Here is a 7,903-nt window from a genome sequence, read left to right as displayed (position 1 = left end):
TTTAAGACCAGGATCAAGTCAAAAATGTAGTTCTGATTTGTGGGATTAGGCCCCCCTATATAGGCATGGGATTCCTTGAATTGGATTAGGGTTAGGAGACTTGGTGGGAAAGTCTCAAATTTAGAATAGACTTTGGAGTCCTAGAATGTAAAAATTTGCTTCCTTATAGGACTGTGTGGCTTGAGGACTACCCTTTTGAAAGTTTGATTCTGATTTGAACTTGTTTTCTCAATCATAACTTGGGATGATACTAGGCCTACAAATTTTAGTAATAAATCCTTGGTTTGCGGACCCTTTGAGCCCAATTAATACATATTAATTGTTGGTCCTTAATAACTGGGTTTTGTCTTTGGACCTAATCAGGCATAATTAATGCGCTTATTTACTACACAGTCATGATTATTTTTATCCCTTATCGGATATTGTTATGAAATATCAATTTTTTTGGTAAGTAATTTATACTATTGATTTTAATAATAAAATACAACGACGAACAATAATTTTCATTTAGAAAATTTGTACACTATATCATTTTTCAATAATTCTTTTTAGGTGATTAATTTAATTTAAATTATATATATATATTTAATGTTTATATATTTATTAAAAAACTTTAATTCAAAAATTAATTTAATTAATTGATATTCATACATAAATTTAAATAAGTTTACTATTTATGTACATGTTGAAGGAATTTACGGATCAGCTAAAGCGTGATATAACAATTATTCCGTAAAAACCATGTATCACACATATAGAAAAATGTATAAAACAGAAAAATGGAGGAATCGTAACCATACCTTGAAAATTGAAGCTTTATAATATGGTTGCTAGCAGTTGCTCCTCAGTGTGTGAAACACTCTACCGGTATCCACCAAGAATGATCCTCTTCGATGAAGCTTTTTATAAAACCAAGCTTTTATAAAAATGGAGTTTTGGGGGGGAGAGAGAGGAAGAAGATGGAGGCTAGTTCTTCTTAGGGTTTTCACAAAACCAAGTGTGTATTTAGAATGAGCCATCTCATTCTATTTATAGGGCTCTCCTAGGATTTTATAATAATATATCAATATATATATATATATTAGCCCCACATTTTATCTTTATAAAATGTGTTAATAATAATTAAAACTATTTTAATCATTATTTCTTTTTCTAAACTATTTAGAAAATAATTCTCTCTCTCATTATTTCATCAAAGACAATATTCTTTTATGGTGTGACCCTGTAGGTTCAATATTACGCCGGTAGTAAAAATAAATAATAATAAACTTTTATTAATTATTTACATGAATAATAAAATTCACCTAATATAATTAACTGATTAATTATATTTATTTTACATCGTGAGTGATGCTTCTCAACATATCGCGACTATCCGGATAATATGAATTCAGTGCTTAGAATACCAAAAACCTGTCAGTGACTAGTTACCGTACAATGAATTCCTTCTACCCTTAATATATCCTGATTAAATACAAGGCATGGATCTCGTGTCTGGCCTATCAAATTTAATCATATGATTTCTTAATCATAATGCAAAGTTCATATTAATGCAAATTAGAAACTCCTTTCTAATTTCATACACTCTGGCCAGAGATTCCAGAACTCGCATACTAAGAATAACATAGGATATTCTCTTCCTATGCTGGAAGGGGTAGATCCTCTATTGACGTTAACTATCTCTATACACAAATCCCTATGCCCAGAATAGACCTAATGGATGTCCTTGAGACTAAGGACTAAACCAAAGCACAATTCATTATATACAAGATAACTTTAACGATCTCAAGTCTAAGGACACTTGTACAACTATCACTCAGTGAATAACTATTGACACGTGAGTAATCTCCATTAGTTGTTCAACTTATCGAGTCATGTTCAGTGAACTTATTCCCTAATAAGCACCTACATACTAGCTATATTGTCACCACACAAATGCCTATGAGAACAGATATCCTCCTGAAGGGAGCAAGCATAGTATGTACCAATCTTTGCGGATCCACTAACATCCGATTAGTTATCCTATGATCAGGAACTGTTTAAGTCTAGAGTTATCATCTTCTAGATCTCACTATTATAATCTCATTATAATTCTAGAAGTTTTACTCTAAACTATGGAGCATCTTATTTTAAACACTTTAAATAGATAAAGCCCATAATAAAAACATAACAAGTCTTTTATTAATTTCAATGAAATCAAATATGAATACAAGAAAGTTCTTCCTAACTCATCATACATGATTGGATTTAGGACAAACACTTTCAATCTCCCACTTGAACTAAAGCCAATCACCCTGGTATCTAATACCCATATTCTCTTTATGATGATCAAAATGAATCTGAGACAATGACTTTGTGAGTGGATCTGCTATATTGTTATGTGTGTCAACTCTCTCAATCTTGACATCTCCTCTTTCAATGAATTCCCTAATCAAATGAAAGCGTCGCAAAACATGTTTGGAATTTTTATGAGACCTAGGTTCCTTGGCTTGTGCTATTACTGCGTTGTTATCACAATACAACACAATAGGCTCCTCAATGCTGGGAACAACTCCCAACTCAGAAACAAATTTCCTCATCCAAACGGCTTCTTTTACAGCCTCACTTGCAGCTATATATTCTGCTTCCGCTGTGGAGTCAGCCGTTGTAGACTGTTTGGAACTCTTCCAACTAATCGCACCACCATTCAGAGTAAACACGTACCCTGACATGAATTTGCTATCATCACTTTCTGATTGAAAACTAGAGTCAGTATAACCCTCTATTTTCAACTCAGATCCACCACCAAAAATAAGAAAAATATCCTTAGTCCTTCGCAAGTACTTAATGATGTTCTTCACTGCTTTCCAGTGGTCTTCACCTGGATTGGATTGATATCTGCTCGTCACACTAACTGAATAAGCAATATCAGGCCTAGTACATAACATCACGTACATGATAGATCCTATTGCTGAAGCATAAGGAATCTTACTCATACGCACTCTTTCCTCAGGTGTCTTAGGAGACATCTTTTCGGAAAGGGACACTCCATGGCTCATCGGTATGAGACCACTTTTGGAGTTTTCCATACTAAACCTTTTAAGCACTTTCAGGATGTATGTACCCTGGGTAAGACCTATCATTCTTCTAGATTTATCTTTATAGATCTTCATACTGAGAATGTAGGACGCTTCTCCGAAGTCTTTCATTGTGAATATCTTTGATAGCCACACTTTGACTGATTACAACATCGGTATATCATTTCCTATAAGAAGTATGTCATCCACATACAATACAAGAAATGTTACTGCGCTCCCACTAACCTTCTTGTAGACACATGGTTCATCTATATTTTTGATAAAACCAAACTCTTTGATTGTCTCATCAAAACGGATGTTCCATCTACGAGAAGCTTACTTTAAACCATATATGGTTCGCAGTAGCTTACACACTAGGTGTTCATTTCCCTTAGAAAGAAAACCCTCTGGCTGTGTCATATACACTTCCTCTTCAAGTTTCCCATTGAGGAAGGCCGTTTTCACGTCCATTTGCCAGATCTCATAGTCGTAGTAAGCAGCAATCGCAAGCAAAATCTGAATTGATTTTAACAGGGTTACAGGAAAAAAAGTTTCATCAAAGTCAATCCCTTGCCTTTGTCTGAATCCTTTTGCCACGAGCCTGGCCTTATAGGTCTCCACCTGGCCATCTGCTCCAATCTTTCTTTGTATACCCATTTGCACTCAATAGGCTTCACACCCTCAGGTGCTTCAACCAAAGTCCATACTTGGTTGGTATACATAGATTCCATTTCGGATTTCATGGCACTTTGCCATTTTTCTGAGTCAACACTACTCATAGCCTCATTATAGGTCATAGGGTCGTCATCATCAATGATTGATAACTCCTTGTCATTCTCAATGACAAGGCCATAATACCTCTCAGGTTGGAGAGACACTCTCCCTGACCTACGAATGGGCTGTTCCACAGAAGGTTGTTCAGTCTGAACAGGTGTTTCCACTTGAACCGTAGTAGTTTGTGCTTCTTGAACTTCATCAAGTTCAATTTTGCTCCCACTATTTCCTTTAAGGATAAACTGCTTTTCCAAGAAGGTAGCATGTTTGGAGACAAACACCCTATGATCGGTGTAAAAGTAATACCTTAAAGTCTCTTTAGGATATCCCACAAAACTACATTTTACGGATCGAGATTCCAGCTTATCAGGGTCAACTTTCATGACATAAGCTGGACTTCCCCAAATCTTAACGTGTTTAAGACTTGGTTTCCTTTCTTTCCATATCTCATATGGAGTTTAGGAACAGATTTGGAAGGCACCTTATTCAGTAAATATGCTGAGGTTTCCAATGCATAACCCCACAGGAATACTGGAAGATCCGCATAGCTCATTATGGACCGAACCATGCCTAACAAAGTTCGATTTCTCCTTTCAGATACCCCATTCAACTTTGAAGTATGTGGAGGAGTCCACTGGGAGACTATACCATTTTCTTTGAGATAATCTAGAAACTCTCCATTCAAGTATTCACCACCTCAATCTGATCGAAGAGTTATAATACTATGTTTAGTTTGTTTCTCCACTTCATGCTTATATTCTTTGAAATTTTTAAAGGCTTCAGACTTGTGTTTCATCAAATACACATATCTGAATCTAGATCGATCATCTATGAAAGTAATGAAGTATGAAAATCCACCCATGGCTTGCGTAGACATTTGTCCACATACATCTGTGTGTACTAATTGTTACAGCCGACATTTTTGTGTAATATTAATTGTGAATTTGGTGTAATTATAAAGCCGAATCCCAATATATTAAACTATTGTATGCTTGTGTGAATGAGAATTTCTGCGTTTTAAATTTTCATTATGTGGTATATGATTTTTTCAAAGCAAAAGTTTATTTATTTCTTTTATTTTTGATTTATAAGGAATATTTTAAACCTTGAGTAAATTTCTTTTTTTAAAAGTTATTTTGCTCAAAAAATTCAAAAGTGGTTTTATAAAATTTCCAAAAATCCAAGTTATTTTATGGTATAAATTTTATAATTTTTGAACTTGTGTTTTATTTTATAAAAATAAATCTTTATAAATGTTAATTGTTATAATTAGCAAATTACATAGTTATCCTTGCATGCAAATCCCTTCTATTCAATCCAAAAGGGCTAAAGAGTCAATAACCACCCCACTAACTCTTATTTCCTAAGCCAAATACCTTCTTTACCCTTGCATGTAAATTGAACCAAGTTCAAGTGGAAGGCTAATCATATCAATTCTTAATTCCACTCACTTTTGGCAACACAAAAACCATAAAACAAGCAAAGACATGATCATTCACTCCACTCACCACCACACTTTCTCCTCCCTCCCTCCTCCCTCTCTCACTCTCTTACTCTCGGCCCTCCTCCCCCTTCACTCTCGGCTTTTAGCCGAAACCCCCTCCCCATTTTTTTTCTTCAATCCTCAACCAAGCTTCCACTCTCTATACAAGTAAATTTTACTTCCCATACCATGATCACTCATATTTCAAAGAGTTTTGAGTAGAAAGTTTAAGTTTAAAGGTTGCATGTAAAGGTTTTAGTTGGAACTCAAAGTACAATCTTGATTCTTATGGATTTAAGATTGTTTTTGAGAGGACTACAAGGAATGGAGAGGTGCCAAGTCTTGAGGGGAAACTCTTGATGATTAAATGGTCATTCTCTTCCATTTCATTCGGCCATGACCATATGGGAGCCGAATGAATGGTCCTTAAGACTATTCTTGTTGCTTAATTCGATTTTTGCATGTTTATGTGATAATGGCTTGAATTTTATGGTGAATATTTGATAAAACTCTTTGCATGCTAAGTGATCATCTAGGTATATCTTATTCTAGGCTTGCATGTCAATTTTATGATAGAATATATGTAGAAAATATGTTGTTTTGGTTTGCAAAACCCGAAGACATGCATGCATGTGGATTTCTCTTAGAATGTTATAAGATTTTGATCATTTGGAAAGATTTTGTTAGTGAGCTTAAATCTCAGTAGAAATAAGGTGTTAATATTGATTAATGCTCCTTGATGCATGGTAATAATTCGTGGTTATCTTTTATAAAAATGTACATCTTGTTGTTTCAAAAACTTGATGATTTGTGGTGTAGTTTCTTTTGTTTTGCCATAATTGCACCTTAGGTAAAGGATGATCTCCACCCAAAGTTATTTTGAGAATAAGGGAGTTAGTTCAGTAGATTATCATGTTTAAGTCTTGGTTTGAGTATTGGGTTGTTGGTAGTTGAGTTTGTCAAGTCAAGACTTTGGAGAAAGGAGAGTTATAGTTTCTGCAGAAAATCAGTTTAGTACCCTGAGGTTTAGAGTGAGGTTTGACCATGTCACTAATGTGCACTTTAAGGCCCAAGCCACCAGAAGTTAGTATTGGGAGTATATAAAAGGTTTTAGGTGTTGGTTGGAGGTTTGCATGTCATTTTGTTAGGTACACAAGTAGAATAACAAAATCTGTCCAGCAGGGGATAGTTTTGTTGCAACTTAGAAATAGGGAGATTTGACCATGTCATGGGTAGGCCCTCATTAGGCCCTGTTGGGCCTTAGTTAGAGGGAGTGTCAGAGAAGTTTTTCCAACCATAGTTCATAGTATATGAGTTAGAACCATGTGTCACAAGTTAGTTCAAGTCAGGGCGTTTTCTGCCCAGAAAAACTGGGGAACCTTGGACTTTTAGCTTAGGCCCAAGAAGGCCCAAGCCAGGCTCTTGAGCCACATCAAGTTTGTGAGATTCCCTTAGGTCAGGAGAGTCTTGTATAAAAGTTTTAAAGGAAAACTTGTAGTTTAAGAGTGTCCAATGCACTCAAGAAACTATAGTTGTCATTCTGAAATTTGCACCAGTGAGCACTTTCACTTATCTCATAGTTTTAGAACACTTAGGAGTGAGTATTAGGTCAACCACCATAGTTGTAAGATAGTATAAGGTCAGAAGAATAAAAGGCACAAGTGAGGGTCAATAGGTTTTGGATAGTTTAGTAAAGGCACATCGAGTTAGGAAGCCAAAATTAGAAGACTTTGTCTAGTTTAACGACCAAGTGACTTAAGTTGTGAGTCGAGATCATCCAAGCCTAGTGTTGCATTATGGTATATATGGTGTTATTTGGTATTAATATATGATATGTGATTATGTGGCTATTTGTGAACATTTGTAATTTAAAAGTGAATATAAAATTAAGTGCATATAGGCCTAAGTGCCATCCGTGTTAAATTTCGGGTTGTAAATAGGTTAAGTTGGTGAGAATATATTATAATGAGGATTATGATAGTTCAAAAGTATTGAATGCCATGATAAAATGAAGAGTTGTTATATTAATTGATTGATCCTCTTGATTAACATGCTGATGATTCCTAAGTATTGATATCTCATCTTGATACTTGAATCCCTATAGAAACTTACCTTGAATCCTGAAAGCCAGATATTTATCAAAGTGATTCCTCATTGATTGATACCCCTCTTTCTTATCCTAAAGCTTGACAATACTGATATATCCTGAGCTAAAGATCATTTCTTCATACCTTAACACCCTTAGTATTCATGAAGCTTATCTTCTTGATGATCCAACACCTGTACCTTGACGAGAAACCATTGCTTTAAGCCCAGTTTGGCATTACCCCTTCATATTATCCATTAGCCTCACTAAATTTCCTTGTCCAAGTTTTGGCATATGAAAACCTTTTAGTTACCCTAATAGAGTAAAGTTTTGTGAATCATGGCCCTGAGATTTAGTACCATATTTCCCGTGTTTCGAGTTGATCTATAATCCCTTGATAAAAAAATGTTTACTGTTAAAAGAGATTTTGTTATAATTCGGCATCAGTTTTTGAAATAAATAAAATGTGGGTTTTCAGTCCCAAAGGGGGATAAATGTTTTCTT

The sequence above is a fragment of the Apium graveolens genome, chromosome 4 (assembly GCF_009905375.1).
Source record: "Apium graveolens cultivar Ventura chromosome 4, ASM990537v1, whole genome shotgun sequence".
Lineage (NCBI taxonomy): Eukaryota > Viridiplantae > Streptophyta > Magnoliopsida > Apiales > Apiaceae > Apium > Apium graveolens.
This window is presented reverse-complemented; position numbering follows the sequence as displayed.